Source organism: Taudactylus pleione, unplaced genomic scaffold (genome assembly GCF_031769625.1).
Source record: "Taudactylus pleione unplaced genomic scaffold, aTauple2 ptg000479l, whole genome shotgun sequence".
NCBI classification, from domain to species: Eukaryota; Metazoa; Chordata; class Amphibia; order Anura; family Myobatrachidae; genus Taudactylus; species Taudactylus pleione.
This window is the reverse complement of record NW_028284881.1, coordinates 7,612,337-7,631,763: the sequence shown is the minus strand read 5'-3', so window position 1 is coordinate 7,631,763 and position 19,427 is coordinate 7,612,337.

The following is a 19,427-nucleotide window of genomic DNA, read 5'->3' as shown; positions in this document are numbered from 1 at the left end:
GAAGTCCATAGGGTTCCACAGGACTCCCGCCCTGTCGCACCTGTGCTGCAGATGGGCTTTGCTCTGGTCACCGGTTTTTCCGTCTCCCTCTGGTGAGAATGTGATTCTTGTGTGTATCCAGATCTTTTTTTCTCTTTCTTTCTTCTCCTCCTCCGGCCTATGGCTTGGTACAAAACTGAGATGCCTTGGCTCGGGGGCGGGGTATAGGAGGGGGACCCTAGTGCATCCTGGGAGGCTGAAAGCTTAACTCTATGGTGCCCGATGACTGACTTCACACCTATAACCCAAGGTATCCTGTGGAACCCTATGGACTTCGTAGAAATAGAGATAACAAAGGTAAGTTCTGACCATATCTCATATTTTTTGTTTTTTTCTTCAAACAATATACCTTGACTGTATTTTGAATCTTGGAAAAACCGACTCAAACTATCTGTGTAAAATAAAAAAAATGGCAGCACTCCAAGGCAATTGGATGCCTGTTCTAATATAACTTTGCATATCATGTAATGTGCTGAAGACCATGAACCATGAGTGGGAATGATGCATGCACATAGACCTTTGCTTATCCGAAACAATAAACATTGACTGACCGGTCTTCCCATGCAACATGACTGACCTGTCACGTTAAATTATATATTTATGTTTTTATCCACATTTTTCTAATAATGAGTCACACTAAATAGTCACCAGTGTCCTTTACCAACTGATTTTCATGGTTTCATTATGATGATTCTGTCCAGAAATATGTAAAATAATATTATGTGCTTTTAATATAAACAGACTGTTATGATGAGATGCAAACTGTATATGAATTATATCATACACTAATGTTCATTAATGTGATCTTAGTTGATAAATAAAACAGAATTAGGTTTGAATTCTTTTTAATTGTTACAGATGTGAGTAATGTAAAAAAAACATTCTGATTGAATTGGATGATTATTTTAATACCATATTAACCTCTTGCAGTGTCTGCGTGACTGATGGGTCACACAAGCTGATATTACATTATAGTGGTTTAGAGTCATTTTACACATGCATACGAAATGCATTATGGAACCATCACCACCCTGCACAGTGCCTTGTTGACAACTGGGGTCCATGATATCATGGTATCTGCGCCTCATCGGAACCCTACCATCCGCTTGAAACAACTGAAACCGTGCCTCAACGGACCACACCACATGTTGCCAGTCCTCCCAGGGTCCAATATGCAATGTCATGACCCCAGGTTAAGCGTTTTGTCCGGTGTCGTAGTGTTAACAGGGACATAGAACCTCATTCAGAGCCGGTCGCACAGAGCGTGCGGTCGGTCTGAATGAGGGGAGGACGTCTTGAATTTTCAAGACGTCCTCCGTTTACGGTGGTAAGGCTGTGGGTTAACACCCACAGCCTTACGACCGCCTAAGGTGATGGTCGCGATGGTCAAGACCATCGCGACCATCGGGGCTTATGACGAGACCCTAGGGTAGGGTCTCCCTTGTTGTAAGCCCCGGAGAGCTTTCGGCTCTGTCTGAGCCGGAAGCTCTCCACTGACATCACTAGTGATGTCAGTGGGGCCGCCCCCAAACGGTAGGCGTTCCCATGGGCTGCCACCCCCCCGGCCCGCCTTCCAAACGGGGCGAGCTGTCAATCAACATCGACAGCTCGCCTGCTTTGGATCGAGACCCGCTACGCCGGCGCTGTCGGTCATAGCAGGTCTCACGCATGCGCACGCGTCACCGGCGCCGTCGTGCGCATGCTCTGTGGGGGGTCATTGACACAGTCCGAGCGCATCAGCGCTAACGACCGGGTCTGAATGACCCCCATAGTGTGGTGGCGACACCTACCATTACTTATACATACTGCTACCCCATGACTTTTGGCACTTCAGTGTTAACAGCCTATTCTGAACTATTTTTTCGTCATATTCTGTATATCTCTCGACATTTATAACATTCATAAGTATAGACATTAATTATATCCATGAAACACTTTAATATGATATAGATGTTGGGCACATGAGGGGAGAAGAGCGGTATATGGGCCGTTCCTGTTAAAGTACTGGCCCGTGTGCGCTCCTCAGCTTCGCCTGTGATAATGCGATACTGCTGAAGAGCTGGGCCATAAGGTCTGCACATGAGCTATGCAAGAAACAAGGGTCCACCAGGGACTAAGCAGGGATAGGATGTTAACACAACTGCTGTCCCTGAGAAGTTTTTTGCTACATAACTGTGAAAAGTTAGGTAAAAATGCAAGTAATAGCAACGATATTGGTTGAAAATATTTAAGCCAATATCGCGATTATTGATAAATAGACCCTTTATTGCCTACAATTTAAAAAACACTTTTCAGATGTTATCACTTTACTACAAACATATGAGAACGGGATTTCTGGGCAATGGCTGTGGAAATATAGAAGTAGACGAAGACTAAGGGGTATATTTGCTAAAGTGCGGGTTTTTAGAAATAGAGTTGTTGCCCCTAGCAACAAATCAAATTCTAGCTATTATTTTCTAGAAGGTGTTAGCAACCAATTAGATTCTACTTATCATTTATGTAACCCCTTCTAGAAGATAATCGCTGGAATCTGATTGGTTGCTGTGGGCAACCATTCCACTTCTAAAAACCTGCACTTCAGTAAATATACCCCTCAAGGTCCTCATACACGGTGCGATTTGCTTACGATCCAATCTTCTTTGCGATTTCAATTGAATTCCTGAACTCTACCGGTCATACGATATTGTGCCCACTCACGGAACGATTGTACAAACGAATAAAAAACGCTATAGATGGGTCGTAAACGACTGCAGATCGAAAACGATATATCGTTTGCAGCAAACAACCTCACGATGCTGGAATTTAAATAATGGGAGGAAAAGTGACAACATATCGTCCATCGCATCTTTCATCTTGCACATACATGGTACGATATGTGTCCAATCGTGTATGATAGGTTGAAATCTTCATGCAGGTTCAATTGATCAGCGACGACGATGTACTGTACAATGGTGGGGACGCGCATCGCCAACGTGATCATCCCTACACACGGCCCTTTTTACACGATTGGTCGTTCCAATTGATCGAAAACGGCCAAATCGTGTAAAAAAATCGCACTGTGTATGGGGGCCTTTAATCTCAGTTAATAAAATGCAAGATGAAGGCAGTTTATTAGCAAGGATATCATAAATAAACATCAACTAATTAATTACTGGTAAACTATTCCCAGACAACTTAGTTTAGGTATACTTATTTACTGCTGCACCACTTCCTGCTAACCAGAATCAGCCCCTAGTGAATACCTTGTCTGTCTAGACAGATGCTATTAATTACTTTTATAGATTATTTGCATCTAATAAATTGCATATGATCTTGCTCTGTTTTTAAAATTTACAATAGTCTTTACCTTTTGACTGTATGCATGGCCTGTATTTGCTTGGAGAGCTTAGTGTCGGGGGGGGCACCCAGGGCAGACTAGTCTTCAGGCGGGAGAATGTTTTGCTCAGCACCTGCATGCAGGCTCCCCCCAGGGCATTAGCTGTGTGCCTCTATGACTGCTTGCTCTCCTTGGAGGAGTGGGAAAGCTACTTAATGCTCGGGGGCTCCTAGCTGCAGCTGCTCCGCTTCCTTCAGCCCCCAGCTGTCTCTGCAGTAACTATGTCCAGCAATGCCCGGACCTGATGCCGCCTACGTTGGGAGAGCTGTAACGCCACCTGCATGCTGTGCCTGATGAAATCCATCAGAGAACTGCGTTCTCTGTATCTTACTCCAATGTTTCGCCAAATACGCGACTGCGCAACTTGACATAATGATGCAGCCATGTCTTACAGAAACCCAGCCGAGCAGAGTGCCGGAAGGCATATCTACTCGGCTGGGTCTCACAATCTCTGTTCCAGTTTATCCCAAAGGTGCTCGATGGGATTGAGGTCAGGGCTCTGTGCAAGGCCAGTCAAGTTCTTCCACACCAAACTCATTAAACCATGTCTTTATAGTCCTTGCTTTGTTCACTGGGGAACAGTCATTTGGAATAGAAAAGGGCCTTCCCGAAACGGCACAATGCAGTCTGGCAGGTAACTTTCTTCCGGTTCTTCAGATTCTCCTGACTGCCAAACAGAGAAGCGGGATTCGTCACTTCACAGAACATGTTTCAACTGCTCCACAGTGGAATTGTTGATGTGCTTTGCACCACTCCATCCGACCCTTGGCATTGGACTTGTTGATTTGAGGCTTGCATGCAGCTGATCGGCCATGGAAGCCCATTTCATTAAGCTCCTGCTGCACAGTTGGGCCCTTTTTCTGTTGCAACATGACTGTCCCCCAGTGCACAAAGCAAGGACTATAAAGACATGGTATAATGAGTTTGGTGTGGAAGAACTTGACTGGCCTGCACAGAGGGCCTGTTTCAGCAAGGAACGCAGTTGCTAATACGCATGCAATTGACCAATTGTTGCATACTGCGCAAACCAGTCACAGTACACAGACCCACCGCAGAGTGATTAACAGGAAGTGCAGTTTGTGTGTGGCGACAGTGGGGTGGTCTGGCGAACGCAGGCTTGCCAGGGCGTTTGAATGCCATTGCAGGGGCGTGCATAAATTAGCCACTGCGAAGCCTGAGGCCTGATAGCGTGCATGGAAGTTAGCAATTTTTGAGTAAGGTCAGAGCTTGTGCGAGTGTGCATGACGCTGCGATGGTACTCGATTGTACCAATGTTTTCCCAGTCTTGCTAAACATTACGGATGTGTGTAAGGTAAAGTGGGCGTCCTTATGTAGTGCAGCGGCGGCATTGCAATCGCAATGGATTAGCATACTATCGCAGTTGAAATGCTTGCGTAATCGCTATTGCATTCGCAGTTGTGTTCCTTGCTGAATCAGGCTCAGAGCCCTGACCTCAGCCCCATCGAGCACCTTTGGGATGTACTGGAACGGAGATTGCGAGCCAGGCCTTCTCGTCCAACATCAGTGCCTGACTTCATAAATGCTCTACAGAATGAATGGGCACAAATTCCCAGAGAAAAACTCCAAAACATTGTGGAAAGCCTTCCAAGAAGAGTGGAAGCTGTTATAGCTGCAAAAGGGGGCCAACTCCATATTAAAATATATGTAATTAAATACAAGGGCCCTCATTCAGAGCCGTACGCTCTGAGCAGAGCGCACGCTCTGAATGAGGGCCGGGCTCCATTTTCATGGAGCGTCCTCCTGGACACTCGTATAGCTGTGGGTCACCACCCACAGGCTATACGAGCGTGCATTGTGATGGTCGCGATGGTCGAGACCATCGCGACCATCGAATTTGCGAGCCGGAGCCTGCGGTTGAGGTTTTCAACCGCAAGCTCCGGAGTGATTTTGGCTCTATCAGAGCCAAAATCACTCCCACTGACATCACTAGTGATGTCAGTGGGCCGGCTTCTGACGGGAGGCGTTCCCGTGGGAACGCCCCCGTCAGGGAGGCACGCCCCCGGCACGCCCATCAAAGGGGGCGTGCTGTCAATCAACATTGACAGCACGCCCCCTTTGATCGGACACAACGAGCGAAGGACTTTCCTTCGCTCGTCGCGTCTGGCGCATGCGCACGACGGAGCTCCCTCCGTCGTGCGCATGCTCAGTCCATAACATCGACCCACTTGCGAGCGGACAGCCGCTCGCGAGTGGGTCTGAATCAGGCCCAAGGTCATTACAGTTTCTATTGGTGTAATGGTCAGGCGTCCGAATACTTTTGTCCATATAGTGTGTATATATGTATGTATATATAATATACATATTGTGGTGAGAGGGATTATCTCTCACCTGAATTACCCACATTCTGGTGGAATCCGCTCCCTCCAAGGGATACTAAATGAAACTTGTGCATTCTGCATTAGCAGTGGAGGTGTGGGATTCCAGGTTTTCACATTTACATAGACCCAGCTGGAATAATCACTGGAGCACAGGAAGGGTTTAAAACTCTCACACACCTGATGCTCGTTGCCCTGATGCTGAGTAGCAGCCAGGAAGAAGGGACACAGGACCTTATTCAGAGTCGGTCGCAAGCGCCGATGCGCTCGTAACCGGCTCGATGGTTTGGCCTGCGCACGGGCAAGCCCCGGAGCGACAGTGAAACTCTGTCGCTCTGGAGCTTGCTACCAAAGGGGCGGCTGTCGATGTTGATCGACAGCTTGCCCCGTTTGGTAGGCAGCCCGGGGGGTGGTTTCCAAAATGGAGGCGTTCCTTTACGAATGCCTACCGTTTTGTGGGCGGCCGCACTGACATCATCAGTGATGTCAGTGGGGAGCTTCCTGCTCCATCAGAGCAGAAAGCTCCCTGGGGCTTACGAGTGCCCAGACCCAGCCTTAAGGTTGGTCGTAAGCCCCGATGGTCACGATGGTGATCACCATCGCGAACATCAACCTGGTCGGTCGTTAAGCTGTGGGTGGTAACCCACAGCTTAACGATCGACAAGGAGGCGGCTGTTCAGGATGCAAGCGGCCGCCCTGATTCAGAGCGACCGCTTGCAACTAATGATCAATCTGAATGAGTTCCACAGTGTTGTAGTGCCAGGGTCCAAGGACTATGCTGGGAGAGCATGCCCAAATTGTGGCTGCAAGCCACTGCTGACTGATTGAATAGCACAGGGAGTGCTGAGACTTTAATGTTTGTTTATTCTATGCTATGTGCCTGTATGTGTGCGGGCCTAAACTCACGTATGCTAAGGTGCAATGTTTGCTGCTATTAAAAAGCCACTGCTTTAACAAAAATACCTGCCTCTCGGGAATCTTCATTTCAAGTACCCGTTTTACAATATACTGTGAGCTTCTAACCATATGGTGCAGCCGTGGATGTATTAACTTACCTGATCTCGGATTGAATGTAACATCTTTTCTATGTAAGAAAAACCTAACAGGCCTTCTGGCCTGATTTGTCTGGCTGATTTTCTGGTGCGAGGGTCTATTTCAGCACGACCCAAAAGAAAGGATCTGACATTTGGAGAAAATCAATTTCTGGTTTCCAATCTTCCAATGTCTTTTAAGTTTACTTCAAGAAAGGACTCTCACTTACCTCATTATCCATTCAGGACTGATCTACTTTGAAATTTTGTCTTATGGACTGAATATTATGGTTTTATTGTATATTCAAATTTATATATAAATACGAGTGGTTCACTGTACAAGGTGAATTCTTATTAGTATAGGTTCAGTGCCCTCTCTTGTCTATATATTTAAAACCACTGACAAATGAAGTTAAAAACATTGGTTGTTTCTTTCAATGGTAGCTGTCAAGGTGTGGGATATATTAAGGCAGCAAGTGAACAGTCAGTTGTGTTGGAAGCAGTAAGAAACAGTGATTTTGACAATGGCCAAATTGGGGTGGCTAAACAACTGGGTCAGAGCATCTCCAAAACGACAGGTCATCTGGACCTACCAAAAGTGGTCCAAGGAAGGACAAATGGTGAACCGCCAACAGGGCAATGGGCGCCAAAAGCTCATTGTTGCACATGGCTATCCCGTCTGGTCCAATCCTACAGAAAAGCTACTGCAGCACAAATTGCTGAAAACTTTTATGCCGGCTATGATAGATAGGTGTGAGAACACACAGTGCATTGCAGCCCATGCTGACCCCTGTCCACCACCGAAAGTGCCTACAGTGGGCATGTGAGTGTCACAACTGGACCATTAAGCAATGGTAGAAGGTGGGCTGGTCTAACAAATCACACATGACAAGAGTTCAATATGTTGACAGCCTCCAAATTCCCCAGATATCAATCCGATCAAGCCTCTGTGGGATGTGCTTGAAAATGAAGTCAGAGCCATGGAGGCCCCACCTTTCAAATTACAGAACTTAAAGGATCTGCTGCTAACTTCTTGGTGCCAGATACCACAGGACACCTTCAGAGGTCTTGTGGTGTCCACGCCTCCACGGGTCAGAGCTGTTCTGGTGACACAAAGTGGATCTACACTAGGCAGGTGGTTTTAAAGTTATGACTGATCAGTGTGTGTGTGTGTGATATATTAAAATCTACCATTTTTGTGCTATAAGGTAAAATGTTCTGCATATTTTCCTTGTGGGCTCTCTTCATCTGTGATTCACCAGTAGATCTGTTGGAAATGTTTTTGTGTTGCACAAACCTCCATGACCGTTTGTGAGAGTACATATTCTTTTAATGATATGATTGCTGTGTGTTGTTTCTCTTTACTTTTATTCTGCCTCTCTCATTTCATTTTATACCAATATAATAGTCTTCAACTCTAGCTGTCAGAATTTGGTTGCGAGTAGCTGAGCAGAAGGTTATAAACAGCCTGCATGCAGTCAATAAGACCTGATACTGGGGTGACTTTAATCTGCATGTTTTGCAAGAATTTTATTTGGCCGGTTTTAAATATTTGAAGCTGTATCAGGGTCTTTTTAGAAACTGGGTCACTTCAGAATAATTGACAACCAACACAATCAGTATAACCATTTGTGTTCTGGAGGTTTTCCAGTCAGCATAGGAAGTTCACCAGAGAAACCAAATGCTCAGGCCTAATGGAACAGTGGAGATGTCTAGCAGCAGACAGCACAATTTTTATCTGAGGGGACTGGCTGTTTTGTGGTGAATTTTGCATGATTGAGAAATCTGAACTAGCCTTTGTACTTGGTTTCTTTTAGCTCTATAAAATAGCCGGGGAGCAGTAACGGTTTGTTATGCAGAGAAAGGTGTGAGCTGGGGACATTTTGGTAACAAATTGCTTTGTTTCTAGGCCTGGCAGCCTATTCAGTGATGCACTGTACTGTACATGATAATTCAGCAGTGGAGAAGGAGGACATTAATAGTGTATGGCAGGTGCATAGACAAAGCCATATATTTCAGACGACGGGTGCACTTATCATGTATATTCGGAGTACATAAAGGTTATATATCTTCCCTGAATAGAGGTTGTAAAATGAATCAAACTTTGTTAGCAGAGCAGTAAGTCCACAATGCATTTTTGATAGACTCGTAGTGGAGCAGGGTCAAAGACACACATCTACATAAGGTTGTATAAACCGAGCATATATTTAATTCAGACATAGAAAACTGCTTATTTGCTTTAGCATAAATAATATTTGGGATTATGACTTTATTCCTATATCCTGTATGCTTTGAAACTGCTTGAATTAATTTTACTGCTGTCAAAAGGCAAAACGTAAATCTTCTTTCAATTTGGGCATTTTATTGTCTGGAAATTATAGCATGTCATCAGTTCATGACTTTCAAATTAAGTTTATTATAATGATGGAAAAAAAAAAAATGACCGTAGCAATTTTATGTTTTTAGCTAAAGGAAAAATAATTTCCAGTCTGCAATGGCGCTATGTCTCGCTTTTAAAGAGGTTGGAAAATATTGAACCAGTCTATGGTGTAGTAAAAAAACTATTAGTTTAATGCTGTGACAGACTGGTCAGCTGGAACTCCCCAGTACTACAGAGATGCCCTAGTAGGGTTTCTGCCTCTTGTGACCATGGACAGCTCATCAGTTAGAGCTATTTCACACATGTCGGTTTCGGCCGGTCAGGCAAGAACCGTTGGGTAGCCGGCCGGCTTTTCTCTGACACTCAGTGCCTTTCATAAGCAGCGGCTTTGAGCCGCTTTTTATGTCAGGTGTTTTTTTTCCCTATTGGGCATACGCTGCAGCAGCTGCTGCTGCACAAGCCCGGCCGGCAGAAGCCAGTGTGTGTGAAAGGAAACATTGTTTCCTTCACACTACTGGCGTGCAGGGACGGCACGGCCACAGCACGGCACCGTCCTGCATAGTATTTTTTTCCGGCTATATCACGGCGACCGTGCCGTGACCGTATCGTGTGAAAGGAGCCTGTCCTTTCCGTGCAGTACTATATTACACAGCCGGTTAAAAAAGCCGCCCGGTCAAAACCAGCATGTGTGAAATAGCTCTTAGGCTTCTAGGAATTAGACTGCTTTCAGGCACATTTGTTCAGGCAACTTGCAATAAAAGGATCAACTGCAAGTAATCAATGCTCTTAGGCAGAGTAATGGTGCGTACACACTGGGCGATTAAAGTGGACGGCTGAACGATAACGATATCGTTATCGTTCAGTCGTCCACTTTATCGTCCATTTTTAACACAAAAAAGAGGAACGATGACGACGACGCGCGTTCCTGCGGGTCGTTCGTCATCCTTGTTCATCGGGCTGACATGCAGGCCAACCTGACGACCTCGTCAGGTTGCTGCATGTCAGGGAATGGGTGAGAGAGCCCGGCGCTGAACGATATCGCTAATGATATCGTTCAGCGGCTGTGCTCAATGTCATGAACGACATTGAGCACAGCCTGCCGGGGACACACTAGACGATATCGCTCAGGGAGCATATCGTCTAGTGTGTATGCACCTTAAGACCCACTGCCAGAGAACTATACCAGGGCATTGGATACTATTTGGGGTTAAGAGAAATAACCGTTACTCTCCTAACTATGGACAATTTAATGTAAAAGTACATGACTTGAATGATCAACTTTATGGCTCCATAATGTATGCAGACTGAACATATCATTATACTCAGTGAATGTCAGAAAGTCTGCCACCAAATGTACCACCTGTTTTATGTTTAGGAGTTACTGTCTGTTCAATTCCAATCTAGAGAACATTTCTATTATGTTGGAGAAAGCACATTATGTTGTGTTCACTTCCTTATATACAGCGCTGCAAAAACATGTTGCCATTGTATGACTCTTGCAACAAATTATAATTCGCTATATGAAAAAGACTGTTGAATGGTAGCATTATCCCCATGAATGTATTTTAATGCAGTAAATAAATTGTCAGAATGTTTTTATAGATCAAATGTTTTTAGAATTTCTGCCTGGAATGTTGAGTAAGAGTGAGTGAAACGAGCAATGGTATGAAAATGGAAGGGTGGACTACTCGGAATATGGCATTGTGAGATTTCCTTGGAGATTACACATAAACAGATGGTTACACTGCAAATAGACAACATCTCTAGTATATATATATATATATATATATATATATATATATAATTCTCCCTGATTCTAGCAAATCCTGTAGTACTGGTTTGGTCTCTAATTGGGCGTGGTCATTTGTGAATAGCTGACTTTTATAATGCAGTGTATCTATATAGGCGCATTTGTGCATGCTTATTTGTCTAGATCAGTACACACACATGTATTCGGTCATGGATGGTCCACGTGAGCATTCAATGTGCTGCACATCTGAAAATAAATTCTATCTGCCTCATCAATTAAACTGTTAAATGGCTCCCTTGACATAATGCTAATTAATCGTGTCTTCTAAATCTTGAAAGTAAGGCAATTACAAATTAGTGTTTACACCACCCAAAAATAAATCTATGTCCAATATTACCTCAGGCCTCGGTGTCTTACTTGTGAGGTACTTGTATCTCAAGGGACTTGGTTAAAATTTCAGGAAGGATACTGATTTCTGGAATTTCCAAATAGGTGTCCAGTTATTGTGCATGGTTAATAAACCATACAACACCTTGCCTTCCTATACTGTATGTGCAATTTAAACCCATTAATTTCTTTTTTAATGTCTAGTTCAATAACCGCAAGGAGCAGGTCCACCCATCAAAATTCACTCAGTCTTCCTTCTTTTGTGAAAATTAAGTTTGCAGCCCACAAATTAACCTTCAGCAACATTTGCAGGGCATTTGCACTAGCTTGTTTGACCCCTTGTCATGGTGCATATCTTTTACTGTACTGTGCCAGACGTTCAATACTATATACCATCAAGATTGACTGTCTGTGATGGATAGAGAAAACATGGCTTAAGTGCATTGCTGTTAACACTTTCTAAATAAAATAACTTGCTGAAAGAAAATCCAATGATTGAGCCGTGGTGTATTCATGTCTCAAAAGCGATAAAATGTGCATGTGATTTTGCAATTTCAATGTAATTGTACTTGCTTTTCCCCGCACTAATGTTCCTGGTCTAAGACTTTACAGTTACCAGTAAATTCAGTGTCTGCAAGTGGTTTGTTAGTCTGTTGGTCTTAATATTTTATGCACTGAAATTTATGACATGGTATTGATGGGGAAGAGAGCGCAAAGTGATTTGAATAGTGTAAAAACCTACAAAGACTGTTCCTGTGCTGTAGTACTTACTGGGCATGATGCAAATCAACATTATGCTAAGTCAGTGGTTCTCCATTTATTTTAACAAATGGGGAAAAAAAGGTACAGAACTAATGTGTGTACCCAGCGAGGACGCGATGTAATGATATATCGCGCGCCATACACACTACATGATTCGGTGTATGACCGTGCGATATATCGTTCCATGTGTTGTGCAGTTCAGCTGATAGGCCGATGCGATGAACGACTGGCGTGCACGCGCAATAGAACGTACACACTACACAATCCACACGATATATCGTTCCTATCACAGTCGGAATGATATACCATATGATATATCTTAGTGTGTGGCTGGCTTTACCGAGAAACCCCTACCTGTTCAAATGCCCATCTCCGTCTTGTACCGATGAGATGTGACAAGACACACAACGCGTTTCTGTGCTATTTAGCACCTTAGTCAGGAGACGAAGGAGCTACACTCCCGATGAAGGTGCTGAATAGCATAGAAACGTGTTGAGCTTTTGAGTTTTCAAACTTTCTTCTGACATCATCTACACCATTACCTTCAAAGTGCTTAGTGACCAAGGATTGTCAGTGGTCAATCTGCGGGCGGATTGCACATCATATGCTGGGAGTAACCACACAATAACGGACCGTGCTGCAGCGGGTCCTGAGCTGGTAGCCGAGGACTGAAATCAGTAGCGGCTTCATTCACTCCTACAAGCCACTTATGACAGACTGCGATCACATGCAGCGGTGACAGCACAGAGCATTTAGCATTTATACTGGAGCTCTGGAGCAGCAACAAGGAAAACTCCACAGCTGCCTGTATTCCACACAACTATCTACACAGACAAATACGCAAGTCTGAAAACATCCAATAGTGTGGATCTGGTTGCCAAGGACAATTACCAGAGCATCAATCTTCTAGAAAAGAAATACCTTGATCTGCTTCACCACTTAGTTCAATTCCACTGATGACGGTAATATCATATACGTCTAAAGCACATATCTTGATATGGGAACTGTGTTTTTTTTAGAACCTATGACTTTTCCACATCTATTTATTCAGACCAGCTATTGTAGATTACCAGAGTTAACTTTGTTGCAAAATGTATCCAATATAACCTAGTTACTTTGTATGAGTCAGCTACTTCATGTGTTCTATTATATATTGTATTAATATGTATGTTATGAACAGAGGGCCTGATTCAGACCCGCTCGCAAGCGGGTCGATGGTGGCCCAGTGCGCATGTGCACAACGGAGCCGGCTCCATCGTGTGCATGCGTGAGACCCAGATAGCGACGGGCAGTCCGTTGCTCCGGGTCTAGTACCAAAGGGGGCGTGCTGTTGATGTTGAGTGACAGCACGCCCCCTTTGGTGAGTGGGCCGGGGACGTGGCTGCCCAGACAGAGGCGTTCCCATGGGAACGCCCACCGTCTGGGGACGGCACCACTGACATCACAAGTGATGTCAGTGGGAGAGCTTTCGGCTCTGTTAGAGCCGAAAGCTCTCTGGGGCTTGCGGCAAAGAGACAATACCACAAGGGTCTTGTCGCAAGCCCGATGGTCGCAATGGTCTTGACCATCGCGACCATCATCATGGCCGCTCGCTATAGCTGTGGGTGGTCAAAAAACAACAGAAGGCCGGCCCTGATTCAGAGCGAGCACTCTGTCAGAGCGTCCGGCTCTGAATCAGGCCCAGAGTCTCCTATAGTATATGTTATACTGTTTTTTATGGTAATAAATACTAATTTGATTATACAGTGACTATTTTATGGGTATTAATTATATGATTGCACAGCCAATAACTTCTTTCCAATAACTGAATTGCTCCGTCTGGCACTTTTCTTATAGACACCCAGTAGGGGGCGTGCAAAAGATTTGAATCTCCCTCTATGTGCGTTGATGATGGGTCATCAGGGATGGTACTAAGGGCCTTATTTATCAACAAGCTTTATCATAGGCAACATCAAGCCATTCAGCTCCCAACTGTCAATTTTCAAAGCGATGACGGTTTGGAGCTGATTGGCTGGATCACCATTATCTTATGCAAGTTTTATCACTCGTTGCTTATGATAAAACTAGTTGATAAATTGCGCCCTAAGGGGCCTATTTACTAAGCAGTGTTAGGAGTGAAAAGTGATAAGGTGCCAGCCAATCAGCTCCCAACTGTAATTTTTCAAACACAGCCTGTGAGATGGCAGTTAAGAGCTGATTGGCTGGCAGCTTATCACTTTTCACTCTGTCTCCTAATACTGCTTAGTAATTAGACCCCTAAGAGTCTTCTGGAGTCATGAATTAGTGCAGTGGTGGATCCTTTGCTTCCTATCATTGGCTACATGTTTAATGTAAAATTTTGTTGCACAAATTTTAATTTGTATATATAAGTTTGGCACTGGCAAGAATTCTACTTTTGAACTATCATTTATTTTGTCTCACAAAACCCCAGATGGGATGTAGTCGGCATCCCAGCGTGCGGGATGCCAACGGTCTGAATACCGGTGCCGAAATCCCAACAGGTCGGGATTGCACCAGTATCCCAACCTCCGGTTAGGTAGCTGGGTTAGGGATAGGCATTAGGGGGAGGGTTAGGGTTATGCATCGGGTAGGGAGTGTTAGGATTAGGGTGCAGGGGGAGGGAGGTTAGGTTTAGGCACTAGGGGGGGAGGATAGGTGTAGGCACCGGGGAGGGGGTGTTAGGTTTAGGGTGCAGGGAGAGGGAGGTTAGGTTTAGGCACTAGGGGGAGGTTAGGGTTAGGCACCAGGGAGGGTGGGTTAGGGTAGGGGTTAGAAAAATACTTAAGTGTTACTTCCTATGGGAGTCGGGATTCTGGTTGTCGGGATGCCGCTATCGGTATATTCTGACCAGCGGCATCCCGACAGCCAGGATTTCATACCCAACCCCCCAGACATCCATTGGCAGAATCTTGGGTTCTGTGGACCCAGTTTGAGAAATACTTTTCTAAGCAATAATTGGAAACACAAGGAACATTTTGGAAATATTTTAAATGTTCTTCTGCATATTACTAAATAAGTTATACTTGTTCTGATATCATTGCTGTGTGTGACCGGTCTCGCTGGTGAATTGAGAAACTATGCTAGGGAGAGTTGTGTGATCTCTACATATTATTGAACAGTGAAAGTGTTCACCAAACCGTTCACTGCAAGTTGTTCACATAGTGGCTAATAGACGTAATCTGACAGTATAAAGCATAGTATTTTTTTTATTTACCTCTATTAGTATACAGCTTTATTCTGACAGCATAGTAATATAGCAACAGGAACAGCCATTATTTTATAGCACCTGTGTTATTGTCAGTGAGAGATTCCTTCTCAACCATTCCATTATGTACTGTCTATTCCGCTCCTGTTATAGTTAAAGAAGGAAAAACACAGTCTGCTTGAAACAATTATTGAGCCTTCCCCTGAGGTGGTCTCAGCAGCGGTTTTCAATAATGATTTTAGCCATTACAGCCACCTTTTTGTACCGAAAATCAGTATAACATTCCTGAGCGTAAAGAGAGGCACAGGCTAGAGGATATTGATATACAGCCTACGTTTCAGGCTCGGGAAACCCTGCTATAAACATAGCCTTTATTTTATTACTAGGTCTGAGATTTTTCAGGACCAAGCTGATGTTTATCTATAATAGTTTTTGTCAGAAGAAACAAAAAAGGCAATGTGTACCATCCCTGAGAGCTTTGCACAGATTGTAAATAAGCATCTAACAGTAGTATTTAAGGGGCAAACAGTGGTTTGACACAACGTGTGTATATATATCATTATCTATGAGTAGACTTAATCCTTTTTCCTGTGCTTTGGAGATTGGTTTATAACTTTATAGTTGAAGAGAACATGATTGTAGGGTATTTCAGACCAGACAAAACCTATAGGAGCAGTTACAGATGCAGGATCAATAATACCAGGAAGGACAAAATATAAGACTGAATATTGGATTATAGTCTTGGCAGTTACAAGTATACAATATTTTATGTGGAGTGGGACAAAACCAGCAATAATGCTGTTCTTTCAGAGACATCAAGATGATGTTTAGAAGTTATAACACATACAGTGGATTGCAAAAGTAGTAAATACCATGACTGTATTATAAATGACACTTGCACAGACTATTGCACATGCTATTTTTATTGTGAACCAGTAGGGTCTTTAAGTAAATTTTAAAACTCTTAATTAATTATTTGTTTGCAGATCTTTTTTTTTTTTTTTTATAAAAACTGAAACTGCTGTTTGCTTAAGTATTCAACCCATGCAGGCTAGTACTTGGTATAACCACCTTTTGGTTCAATAACCGCTTTAAGTCTGCTGTGGATAGTTCCTACCATGTTTGCACAATATTTGGGAGTGATTATTTCCTTTCCGTTCTTCCTTGCAGATTTGCTACAGGTTAGTTGGATGATGCTTGTGGACCCCAATTTTGAAAATAGTGCCACAGATTCTCAATTAGAGCGAGATCTGGGTTTTTTTTATATTTAAAAGGGTAATGCCTTTGCTTGCAACACAAGGCTAGTAAAAGCATTGCCTTTTTAAATAGTGGTCTTCAACACAAGCAGAGGTGCTGGTTTTTACAACTAGACACTTCGTAAATAAACACCCTAGAATTTGACCTAACCATTGGTGAACATTCACTTTTTTGTTGTTCAACTATGCCAGTGTTGCTTTGGTGCTTGGGATCATTGTCCACCTGAAAGGTGACCTTTCTCCCAAGCTTTAGTCTTCTAGGAGACTGAAGCCGGTCATCTTGCAGTGTCTCCCTGTGTTTTGCTCCATCCATTGGCTGGAAAACACCAGATGTGCTTTGATGAGGGTTTTCTTCAGTAATAGCTTATTTCTAGCTACCCTCCCATACAGGACCATAAATTAATTAGGAGTTTGAAAATCTACTTTGAGATCCTACTTGTTCACAATAAAAATACTATTTGGAACAACTTGTGGAAGTGTCATTTGTAATACAGCCAACTTTGACTTTTTAGGGGGTTGATAATCAAGTAAAGGCTGGCAGTGGAGGTGAGTGTCTCAAAGCTTTTTATTTGGAGTCAGTCTATTATTCAGTCATATCAACATTTCAGTTGATTGTACTCTCCACTGTCTATAATGTATACATGTAGGACTTCAGTTCTCATACAGTAGAAAACCTCCCCAAATTCCATCTATTGTATATTTGACAGTTGATATCTGTTCCTCCGAATACAGTATGTAATACTTTTGTTAATATTTACTTTTGCATAGTCAATACAATTTTTATATCATCATGTATACACACAATTATTCAAACACTGTTGCCCTGTCCTGCCAAGCTTACAACTTAGGCCGGTACACATCAGAACGATGTGTAGCCAGACAATCAAATGGGCGATGGGACCCTGAATCGGCAAGTGCATAGACTGTAGAATGCTGGCATCGTACACGATATCTTCTGATTGACCGTGGAGTACAGCCAACCAGTGTATATTGGCATTCAACTTTGGAAGCACTCAAATCAAGCATACACACGATATGCCAGATTTGACATGCTGATTTGCCCGGAAATGACTAATCGGGCTGATATTATTTAAATGTGTGCCCGGCCTTAGTTTACGGTGTTTGATGCTGGTAGATGGTGACTTGCCCAAGGTTACATGGCATCAATACTTGGATTTTAGCAGGTCAGTGTTGATTGTTGTTATTATTAATTAATAATAAAAAATAAATAATAATATTTATATAATATCTACATTTTTCACAATACTGGCTCACTAAAAGCACCTCCTCACTTACAAGACCATTCATGGAAACAAATCTATTTTTCATGCATTGTTAATATGGTTGCAAAACATGGTCATCGCAAGTATGGAAAAACATTTTCTGGGCATCGTCCAAGCTGAAAGGTTTCTTCCCTGTGATTTGTAAACTTCTCTGTGAGCTGTGATAGGAAATAGCCAATTACAGTAACCTGATTTACAATGCCCACAATAGATAGTTTAATGTTTGGAGTTGATTGATAACCACATTGATAACTGTGGTAAATGAGTCTGCGGTTTTCCACATTACTTTAAGCTGTGTCTTGTTCCGGCCTGGCAGAATGACTGGACAGATTGCTGACCTTTACTTCCGGAAAGCCATGGCCATTGTCTAGTGCTGGATGGATGGGTTTGTGCGATCTCTGCAAGAAATCATTTTCCATCCTGGGACTGTTTTTGTTGACAGAATCTACAAGTCACTGATTTATATATTAGTAGCAGTGTCGCAAAGCCTTTTGTAACAAGTTTTCAAAGTAAAATATTTCACACTTAAATTGGCAGTTCTATCTTTCAGTTCTATCTTTCTATATTTTAAGTTTGCTCAAAATGCAATCAGATATTGATGTTTTCACAAGCAATGAGCGCGTTGCAGAACCTGGCTTTTGGGATATATAACCTGTGGAAGTTATCACCAAAATGGCTCCACCATCCCTGCAGTATGTCCATCATACTGTTTTCAGTTTTCTTCTTTCTGTAATACTAAACACCTGTGCTTTGTTTCTGATGTTGTACATGTTGAGTCCTGATTAAGAAGCGCAATATATAGAAAATTATATATATTATATATATATATATATATATATATATATATATATATATATATATAATGTGGATCTGTGCATTAAGCCCCAGAACTTGGCTCTGGTCTACAGTTTTGCCCAGTTCCTCAGCTCTGTCCCTGATGGCTTTTAGACTTTATTCATATTTTCTTTGCTCCTTGTCCCTTTGTATCCTTTGAGCAGAAGCCTCTTGCCCCTTCTCTTAGTTGTATGTCAGTCAGTTCCGGTCCACTCCTTCAAGCTCTCCGTCTCTCACTCATTATGTCCCTTTTCCTGATTTACTCTCTATGGGAAAATAATAGAATCTGTGATGGATACCTCTGCAATAATTGAATTGTCATCTCCTGTGGTATAATGGATGGTACCCTTGTTGGTATTATGTGGAAGGCATGCACCATAAAAAGTTTGTTCGCAACTATTGGTGTAATGTGCTTTGTCAGGCTCTGCTCTGTCTGAAGGTTTCCATTCACCTGATTTTGTAAAAAATCTTTTTTTAAAACTAAGGAGTCTGTGTACTGTGGGCCTGATTCAGACCCTGTGTGCTCGCAAGCGGGTCGATGGTCCCCCACTGTGCATGCGCGAGACCCGGCCAGGATTCGCGCTCTGTCGCTGCGGATCTTGCACCAAAAAGGGGTGGCTGTCGATTGTGATTGACAGCTCGCCCCGTTTTGGAGGCGGGCAGGGGGGTGGCTGGCCAAACGGAGGCGTTCCTGAAGGAACGTCTGGTGATTGGGGGCGGCCTCAGTAGTGAGCTTCCGGCTCTATTACAGCCGGAGGCTCACTGGGGCTTGCGATGGACGAGACCCT